Raw genomic sequence first — 24,625 nt, forward strand, 5'->3', positions numbered from 1 at the left:
ATTAGAATTCCAGCGAAAGGGGAAAATGCACTTCTCCACTGGCTTTCACAGCTATTGCTGTTTATTGGGGCATCCACCTAACAAGAAACATGGTGGCTGATTCAGCTTGGGCAGGCAGTGATAAAAATGAATTAGCAGATGCATCTGTTGAAGGAATGTAGCTGTGCACCTGAAGACATACCCCAAGGCTCTTGGTGTTTATGAGACTCTCAGTGACTGGGTATTTTTTAATCAATGGTCATGTAGCATTGAGAGTTTATGTAATAAGGCAATGGTACTATTTTGACAGTCACAGAATATCAGATATATGATAACAAGTAAATATTCAAGTTCTTGTGCTCAAATGCATGAACAGTTGTGGTCAAAGGATAATCTGACTGTGTAACAATCACGAATAGTGAAAGCACTTACACAAGAGCTGGCTACAAAAAAGTTACCCATGCTGAGTGGGGGTGGGCCTTGTCCCCCGGTGTTAGAAGCACGTCTAAACTTGGAAATGATGAAGGCCTGTGTCTTAGTCTGTTTGGGCTGCTATAAGGAAAATATCATAGACTGGGTGGCTTATAAACAACAAAAATGTATTTCTCATAGTTCTGGAGGCTGAGGAGTCCAAGACCAAGGCACTGGCAGATTCAGTGTCTGGTGAGAGCAGGCTTCTTGGTTCATCATAGACAGCTGTCTTTTCATTGTGTCCTCATGTGGTAAAAGGGGTGAGAGAGTTCTCTGGAGCCTCTTGTAAGGATGCAAGTCCTATCCATGAGGGCTATGCTCTCATGACCTAAACACCTCCCAAAAGGCCCCACCACCAAGTACTATCACCTTGGAGATTAGGGTTTCAACATATGTACTTTGCAGGGGACACAGACATTCAGTCTATAGTCACCTATTTGTGTGTTTTGCTAACTGGAATATTTTTAACCTGATGAGGACTAAAATTCAGTAGAATTTTGTGGAATATATCTAATACACTAAGTGTAGCTTGTGACTAGGGCCAGAGGCTCCTCTCTAATATATGTTTTCAAGTCCTTCATTTGAGGACTGTACTTTGAGGGGCACAGCAAATACAATAGCAAAACTCATCACTTCCCAAATAGTGTCACTGATTGCTAAAAAATAAACACCCTTCCTCAAGAATCTTAGAAGAAAATATAACAAATGAACAGAATATAGAGACTAACATGCAGAAATATAAAAAATAAGAAATAATGAGAACCAGACAACATGAAATAATAAAAACGAAAGCTACTAGAAACATATTTTTAAACCCAAGCTGACACATTGGATTCTATCATTATGGTATCTAAGGATATCATATAACTGTGGACAAGCAGGTGTATGTTCCAGGGTGATCTGTCACAGCAGGAAACTGCAGAGGGACAAATATGCCACTTGGTTGTTCTCGGTTGTTCTTCCACTCACCATCCCCTGGAAAGTTCCCAGGGGTCCAGGCTAGAAATCCAGTTATTAGCATCAGTCCTGATTAAATTCACTCGAATTATGATAGAACCTGAGACTAAGAGGAAATCCAGCTAGCCAGCTATTAATTACCCATGCTAATAATGGCAAGTGAGCGGAGACCATGATAAAAATCTACCAGCAATCCAAAAAATCTATTCTTAGCCTCAGTCTTTCCACTATTCTCTCCATTCACCTCTGTCAACCCTTTGCCAGGGAAGTTGGCTCATTTGAGTCTTATAATTTGATTCGGTGCTAATGTTGAACAAAATTGTCACATTTTGGGCAGCAGGGCACAGGCAGGAAAGTCAAAATTGTATAATACATAAATTGTCCCCTGAATAAAACAGGAGGCAAAACATTCTTATCAGTTTACCTAACAGAGTGGCATGGTTCTTGAAAGACTGGCAAAACTTGACATTCACTCACTTGATAAACATACGTGGATCACCTGGCACATGCCAGGTACCCATGGGGTAGGAACATGAATTTTCTTGAAACGTGTTAGAGTTAATACATTTTACACTAAGAGTCTTCCTCAAGTCGCAAGTCTGTGACTAAGGTCCAAGTCAAACTTCATCCTATGAAAATGGAAAGAAAGCATTATTTACGGACTACATCGTTCTTGGGCATCAAACAACATTTTCCTAAGAGCCATACTTGGATATGTGAATTTAGAAAGGCTCCATTAAGGCATCTTGAAATTATTTGCATTGCATTTGTATATGTCCAGCTGGACAGGAATATCTCATCTTGGCTGATTTTATGTAAAATGTTACTTCTCTTGTTACTACTGTCTGTTGACTATTACTTTGATGGCAGCAAGCCATTCCCCCTTTACTATTCTTAGAGATCCATCCTCTCCAAGGCCCTGGAAGGGAACCCTACATACTATATACTAAATGATCCCACGCTTCCTTGCTCACAATTATTCAGACCAGGGCTGGATGTGGGGGGAAGCAATTTATTAGTGGGCCAACAGACCTTCAGATCATTTAAACCAGGGAACTCAGAGTCTAACTCCACTGTACATTGACCTGGGAGTCATCCAAAACCGGTAGGGGGTCCTTGTGTGCTGAAATAGAAGTGGCTGATCTGCAGTAGAAAGAATAAAGCAAGTGAACAGAGAGAATCAGAAATAGAGAACACTTGACTCCAGAATAATGTAGGTTCCTGATTTTTTTCCAGTTCTTTTCCTAGCCTCTTTGGAGACCCAAGTCAACTTGATTCCTTCAGGATCCACGAGATACTCTGGTATCTTAAGGTAAATTCCTCATTTTTTCCTTAGCTCGTTTAAGAGGATTTCTGTTCCTGGTAAACAAGCGATCCCAAAGACAGAGCTGAAAATGAGGCAGAGTTTTGACTACCTTACTTTCACTTGGAATAGAATAGAATCCTTGTCATTTAGTGCTTTATACACATATATGAGTAAAGAACAGTTAATGAAGACAAGCTGCTATAAAAACTATTTAGATTTTCAGAAAAAAATTAGGAAAAAATGTGTTTAAATTATTGAATTACCTTAGGGAAAATATTTTCCCCACTCAGTAGAGTTAGGTGTCTTAAAATTTCTAGAAGCAGAATAGAATACATAGATACTTCTCTGAATAGAATAGTATTAATACTGGGACCACCTGCAGGTTAATACTGGAAATTGCTTCACTGAACATTTTTCTAAAAGATCTAGAAGGCAAGGTGTACAAACATCCAGGTGTGAAACGTTACAAAATTCTTTCAGGTAGTGAAATGTGAAGAAGGTAGTATGGTCATGCCTGGGTGAGTTGTTAGGTAACCCAATACATTCAGGAGACAGAATGCAGCCTCTTACACCTGCAGTTAGGGTAGGCTGTACACTCTAGCAGGTAATAGCTCAGGCTTTGGCGACAGACAGACTGGAGTTTGAATCCCAATTCCACCCCTTACTCTGTGTGTGTGTGTGTGTGTGTGTGTGTGTTTCGTATTATTTACTCATTTATTTATTTTTGGCTGTGTTGGGTCTTCGTTGAGGCACATGGGCTTTCTCTAGTCACAGCGAGCGGGGGCTACTCTTCGTTGCGGTGCATGGGCTTCTCATTGCAGTGGCTTCTCTTGTTGTGGAGCACGGGCTCTAGGCGCACAGGCTCAGTAGTTGTGGCGCACGGGCTTTGTTGCTCTGCGGCATGTGAGATCTTCCTGGACCAGGGCTCGAACCCGTGTCCCCTGCATTGGCAGGCAGATTCTTAATCACTGCGCCACCAGGGAAGTCCCCTTACTGTGTTTTAAGAGGCCTTGACACCCGAGCAGGCCACTGAATCTAAGCCTCGGTTTCCTCATCTGTAGATTGGAAATATAGGGTTAATGTGTAGAATCCGTGAGCTAGTGCATCAAAGAGGTTATCGAGTTACTTTGTACATAGTGAATTTCCAATAAATGCAGGCTGTCTCAATAAATGCCAATTGTTATTATTAGTATTTCCTCTGCCTGGAATAACCTATCTGTTCTCCCTATTCTCTGGCTAATTCCTACTTGCCCCTTCAGTGTCAGTTTAGAAGTGTCCTCACTGGCAAACATTTGAATACCTATTATGTATTACACACCTCCTCCAGGTAACCTTTCCTGATCCACCTCAACTGAGTAAAAGACCTTTAAGACAATTAATTCTCGGGGCTTCTCCGGTGGCGCAGTGGTTAAGAATCCACCTGCCAATGCAGGGGACATGGGTTTGTGCCCTGGTCCAGAAAGACCCCATATGCCATGGAGCCACTAAGAGCCCGTGCGCCACAACTACTAAGCCTGCGCTCTAGAGCCCGCAAGCCACAACTACTGAGCCCGTGTGCAGCAACTACTGAAGCCTGTGTGCTTAGAGCCTGTGCTTCACAAGAGAGGTTACCGCAACGAGAAGCCCGCACACCCAAACGCATAGTAGCCCGTGCTCGCTGCAACTAGAGAAAGCCCATGTGCCGCAACGAAGACCCAACACAGCCAAAAATAAATAAAGAAAGAAAATAAAGAAAGAAATCGGAGAAAGGAAAATTTTTAAAAAGACAATTAATTCTCACCTATTAATTATAACCTAGGATAGAATATTTGAGTATTAATAAAATTTGCTCATAGAAACATGTTCTGTTGTGGCTAAAAGTACAAACAAAACACTGAACAGCATCAGTAAGGGCATAGGAAACAAGAGTACCCATCAATCTACCTTTAAAAACATGGGCACCATAACAAGTTTAAACCTGAATAAAAACCTAGGGAAAGAGTGTAAAAATCTAAAGCTGCAAATTCTGAAATAAAAGTAAAGAGAATTGAATTGTTAAAACAAACAAAACAATCTCACTAGTTTGAATTCAGATAGAAATAAGGAAAATGCTTCTGGGAAGGAAAAAAATACAATCTATCATAAAGTCAGAACTGAACATGTCTGATGTTTGCTCTTTTTTCTTGTAGCTGTTAGTGATTCATGAAGCAAAGGAAGGGAAGTTCTCTGCAGATTTCACTCCAGGGTTTCATTGTAAAAGCAGCTCTTCATGCTGCCAACTCACCACACGCCAGGACCCCAAGATGACCTATGTGAACAGCCCAGTCTGGATGTCTCCCTTTCCCTCCCTTCTCATGTAACCCTGTATGGATACACACACACATACATGACACACACGTGAGTTTTTTGTGTTTATTTTGTTCCTACTGTTTTACAAAATAGTATCCATTAAACACTTTCTCCATCTCGTAGAAATTCCTTCAAGTCACTTGACAGAAATTTCAAGCATTTTTTTTTAATGGTTGCATATTTCCCTTTGGTGTGGGTATTTCCTACTCGATTCAGCCATTTCCCTATAATAGGCATTCATTCTGTTTCCAGTTGTTTCCTACAAACAATCTTACAGGAAATACCTTTTATATATTTCCTTAATTCATGGTGATTTTCTTTCTGAAGGCTAGATTCCCAAGAGTGGGATTGTTGGGTTGGAAAGTGTAAACATTTTTAATTTTATCAGATGTTGTTCGACGGTTTCACAACAACAAAAAGTTTTCACACTTCCACCAGTGATGCTTGAGATCGTGCTTTTCCTTTCTCTATGTCACAGCCAGCAATAGATGTTAGCTTTCTTTTTAGCCGTTTGATAAGTATGAAGTGACAGCTCATTGCTAGTGTTATGTGCATTTTCCTGAGTTCCAGAGCTTTAGAGCATCTTTTTGTGTATTTGTTATATTTGGAATTGGCCCTTTGTGAATTATCTGTTGGTATCCTTTTCCCATTTTCTACATGGCAACATGCCTTTTTCTTATAAGAGCTCTTGCATGATTGCTATAAATATATCCATCTACAACTATGGTATTCATCCAACTTACATATATTTTTATATATACTACAATCTATTTCCAATTCTCTATTCTATCCACTGATCTATTTGTCTGTTTCTATGTCATACCATACTCATTTAATTACCTTGAAGATATAGTACCTTCTGAAATTTCCAAAACCATTATTGCTACTCTCCCTAACATCACATTGTTTTCTTTTCTTTTCCACACATTTTTGGACACCTTTGGGTATTTTTTCATCCATATAAGTTCGAAGAATATTTTAGACAATAAAATAAACAATTTTAGAGGGACGTTCAAGACGGCGGAGGAGTAAGACATGGAGGTCACCTTTCTCCCCATAAATACATCAAAAATACATCTACATGTGGAACAACTCTTACAGAACACCTACTAAATGCTGGCAGAAGACCTCAGACTTCCTAAAAGGCAGGAAAACCCCCACATACCTGGGTAGAGCAAAAGAAAAAAGAAAAAATAGGGATGGGACCTGCACCTCTGGGAGGGAGCTGTAAAGGAGGATAAGTTTCCACACACTAGGAAGCCCCTTCACTGGTGGGGACAGGGGGTGGCCAGGGGGGAAGCTTTGGAGCCACGGAGGAGAGCTCAGCAACAGGGGTGCGGAGGGCAAAGCAGAGAGATTTCCACACAAAGGATCAGGGCCAACCACCACTCACCAGCCTGAGACACTTGTCTGCTCACCCTTCGGGACGGGTGGGAGCTGGGAGCTGAGGCTTGGGCTTTGGAGGTCAGACCCCAGGGAGAGGACTGGGGTTGGCTGCGTGAACACAGCCTGAAGGGGGCTTGTGTGCCACAACCAGCTGGGAGGGAGTGGGGGAAAAAATCTGGACCTGCTGAAGAGGCCTTTTGTTTCGGGGTGTGTGAGAAGAGGGGATTCCTGCTCCATGTGCCCACAGAAGGCAGAGCTTAAGTGAACTTGAGAGATGGGTGCGAGCAGTGGCTATCAGCTCAGACAGCAGAGACAGGCATGAATTGCTAATGCTGCTGCCACTGCCACCAAGAATCCTGTGTGCAAGCACAGGTCACTACCCACACCTTCACCTGGAGCCTGTGCAGCCCGCCACTGCCAGGGTCCCATGATCCAGGGACAACATCCTCTGGAGAACACACAGCACACCTCAGGCTGTTGCAATGTCGTGCTGGCCTCTGCCACCACAGGCTTGCACACATTCCAATTATGACTACTTACCCCTCCCTCCTCCCAGCCTGAGTGAGCAAGAGAGCCCTAATCAGCCGCTGCTTTAACCCCCTCCTGTCTAGGCGGGAACAGATGCCTGAGGGTGGCCTACATGCAGAGGCAGCGCCAAAACCAAAGCTGAACCCCAGGAGCTGTGCGAAAAAAGAATAGGAAGGGAAATTTCTCCATGCAGCCTCAGGAGGAGCAGATTAAATCCACACAATCAACTTGATAAATGCTGCATCTCTGAAATACCTGAATAGACAACGAATGTTCCCAAAATTGACGTGGTGGACTGTGGGAGCGACTGGAGACTTGGGGTTTACATTCTGCGTCTGATTTGTTTCTGGTTTTATGTTTAACTTAGTTTAGTTTTTAGTGCTTGTTATCATTGCTGAATTTGTTTATTGGTTTTGTTGCTCACTTCCCTTTTTAAATTTTTAATTCTTTTATTTATTTTATCCTTTTTTCTATTTTTGTGAGTGTGTATGTGTATGTTTCTTTGTGTGATTTTGTCTGTTTAGTTTTGCTTTTCCCATTTGCCTTGGGATTCTATCTGTTCATTTTTTTCTTTTCTTTTTCATCCTTTTCTTCGGAGCTATGTGGCTGGCAGGGTCTCTGTACCCCGGCCAGTTGTTAGGCCTAAGTCTCCGAGGTGGGAGAGCCGAGTCCAGGACATTGGAACACCAGAGACCTCCTGGCCCCACGTAATGTCAATCAGCGAGAACTCTCCCAGAGATCTCCATCTCAACACTAAGACCCAGCTCCACCCAATGGCTAGCAAGCTCCAGTGCTGGAAGCCCCATGCCAAACAACTAGCAAGATACGAACACAACCCCACCTATTAGCAGGGAGGCTGCCTAAAGTCATACTAAGCTCACAGACACACCAAAACACACCACCGGACCTGGCCCTGCCCACCAGAAGGACAAGATCCAGCCCCACCCACTAGAACAGAGGCACCAATCCCCTCCACCAGGAAGCCTACACAATGCACTGAAACAAACTTACCTACTGGGAGCAGACACCAAAAACAATGGGAACTGCGAACCTACAGCCTGAGAAACGGAGACCCCAAACACAGTAAGTTAAACAAAATGAGAAGACAGAGAAATACACAGCAGATGAATAAGCAAGCTAAAAACCCACCAGACCAAACAAACGAAGATGAAATAGGCAGTCTACCTGAAAAAGAATTCAGAGTAATGACAGTAAACATGATCCAAAATCGTGGAAATAGAATGGAGAAAATACGAGAAACATTTAACAAGGACGTAGAAGAACTAAAGAGCAAACAAACAATGATGAACAACACAATAAATGAAATTAAAAATTTTCTGGAAGGAATCAATAGCAGAATAACTGAGAGAGAAGAACGGATAAGTGACCTGGAAGATAAAATGGTGGAAATAACTACCACACAGCAGAATAAAGGAAAAAGAATGAAAAGAATTGAGGACAACTCAGAGACCTCGGGACAATGTTAAATGCACCAACATTCGAATTATAGGGGTCGCAGAAGAAGAAGAGAAAAAAAAGGGACTGAGAAAATATTTGAAGAGATTATAGTTGAAAACTTCCCTACTATGGGTAAGGAAATAGTCAATCAAGTCCAGGAGGAGCAGAAAGTACCATACAGGATAAATCCAAGGAGAAACACGCCAAGACACATATTAATCAAACTATCAAAAATTAAATACAAAGGAAAAATATTAAAAGCAGCAAGGGAAAAACAACACTTAACATACACGGGAATCCCCATAAGGTTAACAGCTGATCTTTCAGCAGAAACTCTGCAAGCCAGAACAGAGTGGCAGGACATATTCAAAGTGATGAAAGGGAAAAACCTACAACCAAGATTGCTATACCCAGCAAGGATCTCATTCAGATTCAGCAGAGAAATTAAAACCATTACATACAAGCTAAAGCTAAGAGAATCCAGCACCACCAAACCAGCTCTAGAACAAATGCTAAAGGAAGTTCTCTAGGCAGGAAGCACAAGGGAAGGAAATGACTTACAATAACAAATTACAAACAATTAAGAGAATGGTAATAGGAACATACATATCGATAACTACCTTAAATGTAAATGGATGAAATGCTCCAACCAAAAGACATAGACTGGCTGAATGGATACAAAAACAAGACCCGTACATATGTTGTCTACAAGACACCCACTTCAGACCTAGGGACACATACAGACTGAAAGTGAGGGGATGGAAAAAGATATTCCATGCAAATGAACATCAAAGGAAAGCTGGAGTAGCAATTCTCATATCAGACAAAATAGACTTTAACATAAAGACTATTACAAGAGACAAAGAAGGACACTACATAATGATCAAGGGATCAATCCAAGAAGAAGATATAACAACTGTAAATATTTATGCATCCAAGATAGGAGCACCTCAATACATAAGGCAAACGCTAACAGCCATAAAATGGGAAATCGACAGTAACACAATCATAGTAGGGGACTTTAACACCCCACTTTCACCAATGGACAGATCATCCAAAATGAAAATAAATAAGGAAACACAAGCTTTAAATGATACATTAAACAATATGGACTTAATTGATACTTATAGGACATTCCATCCAAAACCAGAAGATTACACTTTCTTCTCAAGTGCTCATGGAATATTCTCCAGGATAGATCACATCTTGGATCACAAATCAAGCCCTGGTAAATTTAAGAAAATTGAAATCATATCAAGTATCTTTTCTGACCACAATGCTATGAGACTAGATATCAACTACAGGAAAATAACTGTAAAAAACACAAAAACTTGGAGGCTAAACAATACACTACTAAATAACCAAGAGATCACTGAAGAAATCAAAGAGGAAATCAAAAATTACCTAGAAACAAATGACAATCAAAACACAACAGCCCAAAACCTATAGGATGCAGCAAAAGCAGTTCTAAGAGAGAAGTTTATAGCAATAAAATCCTACCTCAAGAATCAAGAAACTTCTCAGGGCTTCCCTGGTATCACAGTGGTTGAGAGTCCACCTGCCGATGCAGGGGACACGGGTTCATGCCCAGGTCCGGGAGGATCCCACGTGCCGCGGAGCGGTTAGGCCCGTGAGCCATTGCCACTGAGCCTGCACGTCCAGAGCCTGTGCTTCACAACAGGAGAGGCCATAACAGTGAGAGGCCCGCATACTGCAAAAAAAAAATAAAATAAAATAAACATCTCAAATAAACAACCTAACCTTACAATTAAAGCAATTAGAGAAAGAAGAACAAAAACCCTGAAAGTTAGCAGAAAGAAAGAAATCATAAAGATCAGATAAGAAAAACTGAAAGAATGTCGTTTTCAGAGACAGTAGTCTGCCACCTTCTCGGTCTGTCGGCTTGCTGAATAAAGTCGTACTCCTTGCCTCAAAAAAATAAAAAGAAGAGAAGAGGAAAAAAAAGAAGTAAATGAAAAAGAAATGAAGGAAACGATAGCAAAGATCAATAAAACTAAAACCTGGTTCCTTGAGAAGTTAAAAAAATTGATAAGCCATTAACCAGACTCATCAAGAAAAAAAGGGAGAAGACTCAAATGAATAGAAACAGAAATGAAAAAGGAGAAGTAACAACTGACACTGTAGAAATACAAAGGATCATGAGCGATTACTACAAGCAACTATATGCCAATAAAATGGACAACCTGGAGGAAATGCACAAATTCTCACAACCTTCTACAACTGAACCAGGAAGAAACAGAAAATATAAAGAGACCAATCACAAGCACTGAAATTGAGACTGTGATTAAAAATCTTCCAACAAACAAAAGCCCAGGACCAGATGGCTTCACAGGTGAATTCTATCAAACATTTAGAGAAGAGCTAACACCTATCCTTCTCAAACTCTTCCAAAATATAGCAGAAGGAGGAACACTCCCAAACTTGTTCTATGAGGCCACCATCACCCTGATAACAAAACCAGACAAAGATGCCATAAAAAAAGAAAACTACAGGCCAATATCACTGATGAACATAGATGCAAAAATCCTCAACAAAATACTAGCAAACAGAATCCAACAGCACATTAAAAGGATCATACACCATGATCAAGTGGGGTTTATCCCAGGAATGCAAGGATTCTTCAATATTCGCAAATCAAACAATGTGATAAACCGTATTAATAATCGGAAGAAGAAAAACCATATGATCATCTCAATAGATGCAGAAAAAGCTTTGGACAAAATTCAACTCCCATTTATGATAAAAACTCCAGAAAGTAGGCATGGAGGGAACTTACCTCAACATAATAAAGGCCATAGATGACAAACCCACAGCCAACATCATTCTCAATGTGAAAAACTGAAACCATTTCCACTAATATCAGGAACAAGACAAGCTTGCCCACTCTCACCACTGTTATTCAACATAGTTTTGGAAGTTTTCACCACAGCAATCAGAGAAGAAAAAGAAATAAAAGGATTCCAAATTGGAAAAGAAGAAGTAAAACTGTCACTGTTTGCTGATGACATGATACTATACATACAGAATCCTAAAGATGCTACCAGAAAACTACTAGAGCTAATCAATGAATTTGATAAAGTAGCAGGATACAAAATTAATGCACAGAAATCTCTTGCATTCCTATACACCAATGATGAAAAATCTGAAAGGGAAATTAAGGAAACACTCCCATTTACCACTGTAGCAAACAGAATAAAATACCTAGGAATAAACCTACCTAAGGAGACAAAAGACCTGTATGCACAAAACTATAAGACACTGATGAAAGAAATTAAAGATGATACAAACAGATGGAGAGATATACCATGTTCTTGGATTGGAAGAATCAACATTGTGAAAATTACTACCCAAAGCAATCTACAGATTCAATGCAATCCCTATCAAACTACCAATGGCATTTTTCACGGAACTAGAACAAAATATTTCACAATTTGTATGGAAACACAAAAGACCCAGAAGAGCCATAGCAAGAAAAATGGAGCTGTTGGAATCAGGCTCCCTGACTTCAGGCTATACCACAAAGCTGCAGTAATCAAGACAGTATGGTACTGGCACAAAAACAGAAATATAGATCAATGGAACAGGATATAAAGCCCAGAGATAAACCCATGCACATATGGTCACTTTATTTTTGATAAAGGAGGCAAGAATATACAATGGAGAAAAGGCAGCCACTTCAATAAGTGGTGCTGGGAAAACTGGACAGCTACATGTAAAAGAATGAAATTACAACATTCTCTAACACCATACACAAAAGTAAACTCAAAATGGATTAAAGACCTAAATGTAAGGCCAGACACTATCAAACTCTTAGAGGGAAACGTAGGCAGAACACTCTATGACATAAATCACAGCAAGATCCTTTTTGACCCACCTCTTAGAGAAATGGAAATAAAAGCAAAAATAAACAAATGGGACCTAATGAAACTTAAAAGCTTTTGCACAGCAAAGGAAACCATAAACAAGAAGAAAAGACAACCCTCAGAATGGGAGAAATTATTTGCAATCAAAGCAACTGACAAAGGATTAATCTCGAAAATATACGAGCAGCTTGTGCAGCTCAATATCAAAAAACAAACAACCCAATCCAAAACTGGGCAGAAGACCTAAACAGACATTTCTCCAACGAAGATATACAGATTGCCAACAAACACCTGAAAGGATGCTCAACATCACTAATCATTAGAGAAATGCAAATCAAAACTACAATGAGGTATCACCTCACACCAGTCAGAATGGCCATCATCAAAAATCTATAAACAATAAATGTTGGAGAGGGTGTGGAGAAAAGGGGACCCTCTTGCACTGTTGGTGGGAATGTAAATTGATACAGCCACTGTGGAGGCCAGTATGGAGATTCATCAAAAAACTAAAAATAGAACTGCCATACAACCCAGCAATCCCACTGCTGGGCATATACCCAGAGAAAACCATAATTCAAAAAGAGTCAGGTACCACAATGATCATTACAGCTCTATTTACAATAGTCAGGCATGGAAACAACCTAAGTGTCCATTGACAGATGAATGGATAAAGAAGATGTGGCACATATATACAATGGAATATTACTCAGCCATAAAAATAAATGAAATTGAGTCATTTGTAGTTAAGTGGATGGACCTAGAGACTGTCATACAGAGTGAAGTAAGTCAGAAAGAGATATACAAATATTGCATGCTAACACATATATAGGGAATCTAAAAAAAAAAAAGGTTCTGAAGAACCTAGGGGCAGGACAGGAAAAAAGATGCAGACATAGAGATTGGACTTGAGGACATGGGGAGGGGGAAGGGTAAGCTGGGACGAAATGAGAGAGTGGCATGGACATATATATGCTACCAAATGTAAAATAGATAGCTAGTGGGAAGCAGCCACATAGCACAGGGAGATCAGCTCCATGCTTTGTGCCCACCTAGATGAGTGGGATAGGGAGGGTGGGAGGGAGACGCAAGAAAGAGATATGGGGATGTATGTATATGTACTGCTGATTCACTTTGTTATACAGAAGAAACTAACACACCATTGTAAAGCAATTATACTCCAATAAAGATGTTAATAAAAAAAGAGAGAGGACTCAAATCAATAAAATTAGAAATGAGAAAGAAGTTACAACTGACACTACAGAATTACAAAGGATCATAAGAGACTACTATATGCAACCATATGCCAATAAAATGGACAACCTGGAAAAATAGACAAATTCTTAGAAAAGTACAACCTTCCAAAACTGAATCAGGAAGAAATAGAAAATATAAACAGACCAATCACAAGTAATGAAATTGAAACTGTATTTAAAAATCTTCCAACAAACAAAAGTCCAGGGCCAGATGGCTTCACAGGCAAATTCTATCAAACATTTAGAGAATAGCTAACACCTATCCTTCTCAAACTCTTCCAAAAAATTGCAGAGGAAGGAACACTCCCAAACTCATTCTAGAAGGCCACCATCACCATACCCAAACCAGACAAAGATATCACAAAAAAAGAAAATTACAGGCCAATATCACTGATGAACATAGATGCAAAAATCCTCAACAAAATACTAGCAATTCGGGGCTTCCCTGGTGGCGCAGTGGTTGAGAGTCCGCCTGCCGATATAGGGGATGCGAGTTCGTGCCCCGGTCCGGGAAGATCCCACATGCCGCGGAGCGGCTGGGCCCGTGAGCCATGGCCGCTAAGCCTGCGCGTCTGGAGCCTGTGCTCCGCAACGGGAGAGGCCACAACAGTGAGAGGCCCGTGTACCGCAAAAAAAAAAAAAAAAAAAAAAAATACTAGCAATTCGAATCCAACAGTACATTATAGAGCTCATCAATGAATTTGGTAAAGTTACAGGCTACAAAATACACAGAAATCTGTTGCGTTTCTATATGCTAACAATGAAAGAGCAGAAAGGGAAATTCAAGAAACAATCCCATTTACCACTGCATCAAAAAGAATAAAATACCTAGGAATAAACCTACCTAAGGGGACAGTACAACTGTATTCTGAAAACTATAGGACACTGATGAAAGAAATTGAAGAAGACACAAACAGATGGAAAGATATATCATGTTCTTGGATTGGAAGAATCAATATTGTCAAAATGACTATACTACCCAAGGCAATCTGCAGATACAATGAAATTCTTATCAAATTACCAATGTCATTTTTTACAGAACTAGATAAAAAAAATCCTAAAATTTGTATGGAGACATAAAAGACCCCTAATAGCCAAAGCAAACTTGAGAAAGAAAAATGAAGCTGGAAGAATCAGGCTCCCTGACTTCAGACTATAGTACAAAGCTATAGTCACCAAAACAGTATTTTACTGGCACAAAAATAGAACTATAGTTCAATGGTACAGGATAGAAAGCCCAGAAGTAAACCCATGTACCTATGGTCACTTAATCTATGACAAAGGAGGCTGGACTATACAATGGTGGAAAGACAGTCTCCTCAACAAATGCTGCTGGGAAAACTGGACAGCTAAACTTAAAAGAATGGAATTAGATCATTCTTTAACACCATACACAAAAATAAGCTCAAAATGGATTAAGAACCTAAATGTGAGACAGGATACTATAAAATTCCTAGATGAAAACATAGGCAGAACACTGTCTGACATAAATTGTAGCAATATCTTTTATCCACCTTCCAGAGTAATGGAAATAAAAACAAAAATAAACAAATGGGATAGCATTAAACGCAACAGCTCTTGCACAGCAAAGGAAACCATAAACAAAATGAAAAGACAACCCACAGATTGGGAGAAAATATTTGCAAATGATGTGACTGAGAAGGGATTAGTCTCCAAAATCTACAAAGAGCTCATGTGGCTTAATATCTTCAAAACAAAAAACCCAGTCAAAAAATGGGCAGAAGACATAAATAGATATTTTTCCAAGGAAGACATACAGATGGCCAAGAGGCATATGAAAAGATGTTCAGCATCGCTAATGATTAGAGAAGTGCAAATCAAAACTACAATGAGATATCACCTCACACCAGTCAAAATGGCTATCATCAAAAAATCCACAAACAATAAGTGCTGGAAGAGGGTGTGGAGAGAAGGGAACCTTCCTACACTGTTGGTGGGAATGTAAATTGGTACAGCCACTATGGAGAACAGTATGGAGTTTCCTTAAAAACTAAAAATAGAGCTACCATGTGACCCCACAATCCCACACCTGGGCATATATCTGGAGAAAAACAGGGTCTGAAAGGATTCATGTACCCCAGTGTTCATTGCAGCACTGTTTATAAAAGCCAAGACATGGAAGCAACCTAAATGTCCATCAACAGAAGAATGGATAAGGAAAATGTGGTACATATATACAATGGAATATTACTCAGCCATAAAAAAGAACGAAATAATGCCATTTGCAGCAACATGGATGGACTTAGAGATTGTCATACTGAGTGAATTAAGTCAGACAGAGAAAGAGAAATATAATATGATATTGCTTATATGTGGAATCTAAAAAGAAATGATAAAAATGAATGTATTTACAAAACAGAAATGGACTCATAGACTTACAGAATGAGCTTATGGTTACCTGTGGGGGAAGGGTGGAGGGAAGGGATAATTAGGGAGTTTGGGATTGACATGTACGGATAACCAACAAGGACCTACTGTATAGCACAGAGAAGTCTGCTCAATGTTAAGTGGCAGCCTGGATGGGAGGGGAGTCTGGGGGAGAATGGATACATGTATATGTATGCCCGGGTCAAACTATCACAACATTGTTAATCAGCTATACTCCCATATAAAATAAAAAGTTAAAGAAATTTTTAAATAAATAAAAAGACTTTTCATAATATTGAAGTGTCATTTAGTCAGGAAAACATAATAATCCTGAATATTTATGCAGCTAGTACCAGAGCTTCAAAAGACATGAAGCAAAACTGTCAGAACTAAAGGAAGACAATCGTAGCTGGATATTTTAACACTCTTTTATCAGTAATTGATACAAGAAATAGATTTTAAAAATCAGTAAGGAGGTAGAAGATATGAACAAAACTACCAATCAACTTAACCTTATTGACATTTACAGAACACTATACCCAACCACTGCAGAATATACATTCTTTTCAAGGGACATTCACTAAGGTACACCATACCTTTGACATAAAGTAAGTATCCTTAAATTTCAGAAGTGATTTAAATCATGCAGAATATGTTCTCTGGCCATAGTAGAAACTACTCAGAAACTAATAACAAATTAAAAAGTAATAATAATTAGATACTTAGAAAAGGCCCAAACTTTTGGAAATTAAACGGCATAATTTTAAACCAATAAGTCAAAGAAGAAATCATAAGATACATGAGAAAGACTTTTCAAGTGAATGAAAATTCTGTATCAAGGTTTGTGAAATATAACTAAAGCAGTGTTTAGAGAGAAATGCATAACTTTCAATACTTATATTAGAAACAAAGAAAGTTTTCAAATCAACTCCCTAAATTTCCAGCTTAAAAAGCAAAATGAACTCAAATGGGTAGAAAGAAGGAAAATAGTAAAGTCAGGAATAATAATATAGAAAATAGACCAACAGTAAAGAAAATTAACAAAGCAAAATGTCAGTTATTTGAAAACATTAATGAAACTATTAATCCCTGAAGCAAGATTGATTAAGGAAAAAAGTAGACCCATAAACAAAAATGAAAAACTCAAAGAACTATGAAGTCATTGCTGCTAATTAGGGGAAGTGGGCACTGGTGTGCTGTTGGGTATAAAGCTAAAAGCTAAGAAGTCATTTTTCTAGGCTCACCACTGTTTTATGAGAAAAACATTGAAGTGTTTTCTTTTCTGCTCATTTTCTCAACTGTAAGCCAAAAAGGAAACAGTAAGAAGAGATAAAGTGGGGAGAGGTGGATAAACATACTGTTAAGTAGTATAGAATCTGTGAATGGAGATTTGTCAATACTTTATAATACTTGAAATATCATAAAAGCACAAATAAACCCATTGTGAAAACACTTGTTTTATTTTTTTATTTCTTTTGGATGTATATATACAAAACCGGGTTAATCATAATCCTTGGTTCACAAACACTGTCCTCTTTGGTCTGGGCATAACTATCTTTTCTTTTCAGTTATTTATGTCTTTAATTATTTAGTAAAAACCTAAGAAGCTGCCATGCAATCTAAGATCTACAACTATCCCTAAATTAAACTTTTCTATGTGCTATCTTCCTCAACTCCAGAAAAAACTATTATCCTGAATTTGGTTTATCATTTTTAAATATATGCTTAAACAATATGCTTTCTAGTTTTGCTTGTTTTATTTTTTTATAATTTTTATCATTGTGTTCTCAATTTGCAGCATTTTAAAAAATTTATTTATTTTTTATTTTAATTATTTTTGGCTGAGTTGGGTCTTCGTTGCTGTGCACAGGCTTCTCATTGCAGTGGCTTCTCTTGTTGTGGAGCACGGGCTCCAGGCTTGCGAGCTTCAGTAGTTGTGGCTCGCGGGCTCTAGAGCGCAGGTTCAGTAGTTGGGGCACACAGGCTTTGTTGCTCCGCAGCATGTGGGATCTTCCCGGACCAGGGATTGAACCCGTGTCCCCTGCATGGGCAGGCAGATTCTTAACCACTGTACCACCAGGGAAGTCCCAGTTTTGCTTATTTTATATCTCAGACTTGTTTTTCTTATTCAATGTTGTGTTACTAAAATACATGCATGTTGTTGTAGTTATAGTTCACTCATTCTATTGAGTGAACATGTCACAGAATAATTTATCTATTCTTCTAGTGTGAACATACATTTTTTTCTATCCCCCAAAATATGAGTGTTTGTGTAATGCACAAGTATATGCCTAGGAGTAGAATTGCTGTATCATGAGACATGACTTTACAAGATGATGCTGAAGTGTTTTCCGGAATTAATGTATCAATGTACACTCCTATTTGCAATGTACAAGTGATCCTGTTGATTTATATCCTTTCCAATATTTGGTATTGTCAGATTTCTTAATTTTTGCCGATTAAGTTGGTATAAAATGGTATCTCACAGTCTTGATTTGCATTGGCCATTTATGTTACCTCTTCTGTGAAATGACTCTTCATTTCTTTTTCCTGTTTTTCTATTGTATTATTTGTCTTTTTCCTATTAACTTGAAGGAGTTCTGTGTATATCTTAATAACAATATTGTCTGTTATATGTGCTCCAGATACCTTCCCTCAGTCTTACCTTTTCACTTTTGAAAGGTCTCTTTTGATGAGCTGAAGTTGTTTTAATGTAGTTGAATTGCTCAAGCTTTTATTTTATGGCCAGCACATTTTGACATATTTAAAAGATCTATGGTCAGAAAAATAATCACCTACAGAACTCTAAAAGTTTTGCATTTGACAAATAAATAATTCATATATTGATAAAATTGATTGTTGTGTTTGGTATGAGGGAGGGATCCAATTTCACTTTGTTTCCCTTTATAGGTAATTGAGTCTGTCTTTATTGTTTTCAGGTAGGAAAAGTGACAGGAAGTCTAAGAAGAAAATCTCGCAACAGATATTTTTCTTATTGGAGTCAAAGGGAGAGAAGGCCATGTCACCCATTTGAAAGGACACAAATCTAATGTTATGTCCAGATTTATCATCAGATTGCAGGAATGGGAAGAGCCTTCAGAGTTATATCATTTATCACTCAGCCTCCAGAGATGCTTCAACTAAATCTCTCAGGACAAATTAGTACCTGACTCACATTTTGACATATCTCTGGGAAACTATTTCTCATTCCAACCCTTGATTGTTTTTCTTAGGAAACTTCTCCTCTGCCTAGTCATAGAATCATGCTCATTTCCTTTACACTAAACCCAACTGGAAAATAATTTATTGTCATAATAATTTGCACATGGATCACAAATCTCCCCAACGATCATAAACTCAGATTAGCTTAAATTAGCATAATAGATAAAGGTTTTGAATCCTTGCCCATTATAACTTTCACCGGCCTATAAAACAGTTGCCTCTCTTTTGGACCCACAAGAGAGTCAGAGCACAGCTGTGGCGATGGCAGGGGTCATTAATAGCATAGAGAATATTGGTGGGGGTTTTTTTCAATTGAAAAATATCACAACCATTTAATTTTATTGAAGTCTAACTCAATTTATTTTTGCCCTCCTAGAGGAGGGAATAAATACAGGAATAGAGTTAGAAATGGTAACTGTTTTACACGATAACAACAGCAACAAAAACCGAAAGATGAGTTGCAAATTATGAGTTTAAACCTCATTCTCAGGTTTTGGAACTTCTTTAGATAACAGGGAAACAAGGGGCAGAAATAATTAAATAGGCTGTGGTTCCATTTTAGCCAATTACATGCTGAAAATAGTAAAAGAAAGCCCTTCTGACAATTCAAATACAAGATCATAGTCTTGGATAGATATTTTATCTAGTAATAAAAGTGACAATTGTCTTCATATTTGTAAAGAATTAAGATAAAAGTAAGCCAGGGGAGGGTGGGACGGAGGGAGACGCAGGAGGGAGGAGATGTGGGAGCATGTGTATATGTATGGCTGATTCACTTTGCTGTAGGGCAGAAACTGACACACCATTGTAAAGCAATTGTACTCCAATAAAGATGTAAAAAAAAAAAAAAAAGTAAGCCAGGAAACTTACCCCAACCTGCTAATTCTGAGAAAACCATAAATTATTTCATTTCTTTCTATTATGTTCTAGTGCTCTTCTTCCCTGGTGAAGTCTTCTTCTTGGTATGTCTCAATTTGCTTGCCTTTAACGTTCTCATTGCAGATCCTTTGTCATTGGCTGACAAAGCATACTTTTTTTTAAGGGCAGGGTTTGAGTTATGGTTTTCCTGCTCAGCTTTAGTGCTCTCAAGATAGGTGCACGAGAAGTGAGTCATAAAGGCACACATCAGTTTTAGATAGAAGTTGTTGATGATGGCTTTATTGCTTTTATGGACAACTGGAAACAGCAATGCACATTTAAGGGTGGGGATAGAGAGATGATATGTAAACATCTAATTTCCTTTTTTTTTTTAACATTGTTTTTAGAGTATAATTGCTTTACAATGTTGTGTTAGTTTCTGCTGTATAACAAAGTGAATCAGCTATATGTATACATATATCCCCATAACCCCTCCCTCTTGTGTCTCCCTCCCACTGGCCTCCCTATCCCACCCCTCTAGGTGGTCACAAAATCTCTTATATAGCAATGCTGCTAATAGCAATCTAAATGAAGCCTTAACTGAGGCTTGTACAGAAATCATTCAAATGCTGAAACAGACTTTAAAACTGGAGGCTGCATTCTCTGAGAATTAGTAAATGGACTAGAAGTTATATTTCTGTTTTTGTTTTATGTTCAAAGACGTATACTCACAACTTCCACCCCCCCCCCATTGTACTGGAAGGTAAACAAGCTCTTTTGGGTTCAGATCAAAGAGTTCTTGGGTTCTTGCTTTGCCTCTCATAATGTGATGAGTTTTGAACAAATCACTCTGTTTTTCTTCTGTTTTTGTTACGATATTAAATGCAGATGACCAACATGTTTTACAAGGCTTTTGTTAGAAATAGAAATACTTCAGTATGTTTAACTACTACATGCTCTGTTCACTAGCATGATTCCTCATTTGCCCTTGAAGTAATTTAGGAGGTATCTGGATTCTGGTATATCTCCATTCTTGGTTTAGAACTAAAAAGAGCAAAGCAAATAATTATAAAAAAGACTATATGAAAACCCAAAGCATATATTAATGTATATTTTTAAGAGAGAAATGAGAGGAAGGAGTAAAAGCATCTTTTTTGTCATTTTCCTCCAAGTTTCAACTTTATACCCTAAGAAAGCAAAAATCAAAGAACTACACTGGAGGCTCTCCAACTGAGTGTCAAAACATACATGCCAGTGTGTTTCTGAGTGAGAAGTAGACAGAGGCAGGTAAGGGGTCCCTTCTAACTCCCCCTTTCATACGTAAGCACCTCTGGTCCAGGGTGGAAGACCTGCAGCCTTTCAGCCACCCTGGCAGGGCCAGGCTCTCCAGGTGGTACCCAGCAGGGCTGGAGTGACTGTGTTGTCGAACTGAGTCAGTTTAGGGCCAGTTCCTACAGTTCAGTTTGGTTTGTGTTTGGTTCCTGGCAACGGTCCAGGAAAGGTAAGGAACTGGTGGGTAAGAAGGAAGGGGATGAAGAAGCAGATGTGTAGTGGAGAGTCACTAATTACCATTTTTCTGTCCTATTCAGCGGCAAATGATTGGTCTTTGTTGGTTGTTCTTATGTGCTGGGGAAGACACTGTCCTTCAGATTCTTTAATTTTTTTTATTGAGTATAGTTGATTTACAATGTATTAATTTCTGCTGTACAGCAAAGTGATTCAGCTATATATATGTATATATATATATATATATATATATATATATATATATACATACACACACACACACATTCTTTTTTTAAAATATTCTTTTCCATTATGGTTTATCATAGGATACTGAATATAGTTCTCTGTGCTATATGGTAGGACCTGTTGTTCACTGTCCTTTAGATTTGCTATCTGCCCCTCCAATGGAATATATAGTCAGTGTCTTTTTCAGTGAATTCATATGATATTCTTATGACTCCCAGAATAGCTGGCCAATGGCCATAGTTCTTTTGTTTAAAAATAGAAAATGTGTGTGTGGGAAGCATCTGTATGGATGGTGGGAGAGAAGAGTCTGAATGGGGGCAGGAGTTGTGTTGGGTAGCAGAGGATGTCAGGAAGAACAGAAGCATGTAAACCACAGAAAATGTAATGAATTAAAATTCTGAGACACAATGGCAATAAATGCTTACATATTAAGCAGTATATCACCTAAAGGGAAAATAAAACAAAAAGATCATAGTATGAATTGCTGAGATGTCTCAGAACTTAATGGTTTATTTTGTCTTTTTTTTTAATGTATTCAGGAAAAACTACAAACCTAATTTTACTTGTCTTAGAAACTTTTTATTTGGTTTCCAGGTGCAACAAAAATTTGAGCTTTTAAGTTTTACTTTTAACATTGAGGACCTAAGGGGTAGAAGCATTATTGCTTTTGAGCAAAAAAAAAATGACTTTGTGACAACTAAGGTTGAATTGAAAATAGTGTTACACATTCTGCGTACATAGGACACAATGACTGCGTACATAGGACACAAGCCTGGTCTGAAAGGATGCTTTTTTGATTAGGTGCATACAACCGGAATTTTGGCCCAGGTTAGTCTGGGATGCCTTCCCTGCTCCTCCAGCCCAAATCTCTCCTTCTTCTGCAATCCCATAGCTTCTTATTATCATCTTCCAGGTCACCTATCATGTGCCCTAAACAGCCCCTACTAAGTGTCTTGAGAACTTAGGCCACATTTTAGATTAAGTTCCGTAGAAACAGAGCCAAAGACAGAATTTCATGTGCAAGTGATACCTTGAAGGAGTTCTCTCAGAAGGCATCTGTAGGGTAGTGAAGGCAGCAGGACAGGGAGGGGGAAGCATGTGGTTTCCATCAGATCCTCTCAAGCTTTGGAGCATAAATTGTACTGTAGAGTCTGTCCTACCTTGAAACAAGATAGCAAGACGTTTATACCCTTCCCTTGGGTTCCTGACCTTGGATGAGGGTATCTTAACTTTGGGCAAGGTGGCTTCCATTGCCCAAGGGCAATCCTCTGGACAAGGTTGTAGGGGTGAGCCTTAGCCAAAGCCACAGTAGAAGCTAGGGGGACAAGCACATCAACCAGCAGGTAAAAGGGATTCCAAGGGATCTGGGTGAGGGTCTGATATCTGTTTCAAATTGGTATGGGAATCAGCATCTTGCTTCCAGAATGGTGGGAGCATTCTGGAGTAGAATTAACTGAAATACAGACAGACCTGGGTCTAGGGTTGAGGGCTCACTTGGCAGGAACCAACATGGACTAATCAAGGCCTGAGACTAGATGATAATAATAAGAGTAACCACAATAATAACTAATAGTTATATCGTGTTTACTGCATGCCAGGCCCTGTTCTAAGCCCTTTATTTAAATGAACATATTTATTCTTCACAATAACCCAGAGAAGTAGGTACTGATCTTATTCCCAATTTACAGATGAGAACATTAATTTACAGATAAGGAAGGAGCCATTTGTGGAGAGGTTCCATAAGTCCACTAAGGTTACAAAGCCAACAGGTGACTGAGCCGAGTTTTGAATCCAGGCAGTTTCTACTCTGAGTCCCTGTGCTCTATATCACCTCTCGGTATCACTGTTGCCTCCCCTTTCCAGAATTTAGTTACCATGCCAGCAAAGTGGGGATGGTGTGTTTTAGTCTCCTATTGCTGCTATAACAAATTATCACAAACTTAGTGGCTTAAAACAACACACACTTATGATTTTACAGTTCAGGAGATTGGAAGTCTAAAATGGGGTTTCATCAGGCTAAAATCAAGGTATCAACTCAGCAGGGTTCCTTCTGGAGGATTTAGGGGAGAATCTGTTTCCTTGCCTTTTCCAGCTTCTAGAAGTCTTCTACATTCCCTGCTTCATGGCCTCTTCTTCTTTCTTCAAAGCCATCAAAGTAGCATCAGCAAATCTCTCTCTCACTCTGACTCTCCAGCCTCCCTCTTTTAAATTATAAGAACCCTTAGTAATTACATTGGGCCACCCAGATAATCCAGGATAATCTTCCCATCACAAGATCCTTAATCATATCTGCAAAGTTCCTTCTGTTAAGAAACTTTAGCATATACATAGGTTCTGGGCATTAGGATGTGGTCATCTTTGGGGGCCACTACTCTGCCCACCACAGAGTGGCAAGGAGCTGTCTCAGATTTAGTTTTGGCCACCTAGCCCAGCAGAAAGAAGGTTTAATATATTTTTTTATTTTAATTATGGAAGAATAAACTCACATTTCTATCACATCAGAGTTTATCAACTGATATTCATACCTGGTACTATGGCTTGTATACACATCTTATAAACCACACTTATTCATTCATCCATTTAACAAACATTTATTTACCACCTGCCATAGACTGTTACATGAAAGAAATGATCTTCTATTATGTTTTAGCCACTTTACATTTTGAGGTCAACTTGTTGGGGTCTAGGCTACTCCAACTAGTACAACTAAGTTTGAAGTGCAACTTTAAACGTGAGCACTAGAGGGTAGGTTCCTCAAAGTCTAGCAGATGCCTTGTTATTTGGGTCAGATCATCTGTAATTTTTAAAAATTTTGATTAAACACACATAACATAAAATTTACCATCATAACCGTC

General features: G+C 38.9%; 1 long non-coding RNA gene across 1 annotated transcript; it reads right to left on the reverse strand.

Moving 5' to 3' along the window:
* Positions 1 to 114: 114 nt before the first annotated feature.
* On the reverse strand, positions 115 to 22,926 carry LOC137210704 (uncharacterized). The gene is made up of 3 exons (XR_010936672.1): positions 22,801 to 22,926; positions 9,914 to 10,124; positions 115 to 2,036 (listed from the first exon to the last, which is right to left on the reverse strand). It is a non-coding gene; the product is annotated as an uncharacterized lncRNA (long non-coding RNA).
* Between the last annotated feature and the right edge of the window lie 1,699 nt (positions 22,927 to 24,625).

Source organism: Pseudorca crassidens, chromosome 17 (assembly GCF_039906515.1).
Source record: "Pseudorca crassidens isolate mPseCra1 chromosome 17, mPseCra1.hap1, whole genome shotgun sequence".
Classification (NCBI taxonomy): Eukaryota; Metazoa; Chordata; class Mammalia; order Artiodactyla; family Delphinidae; genus Pseudorca; species Pseudorca crassidens.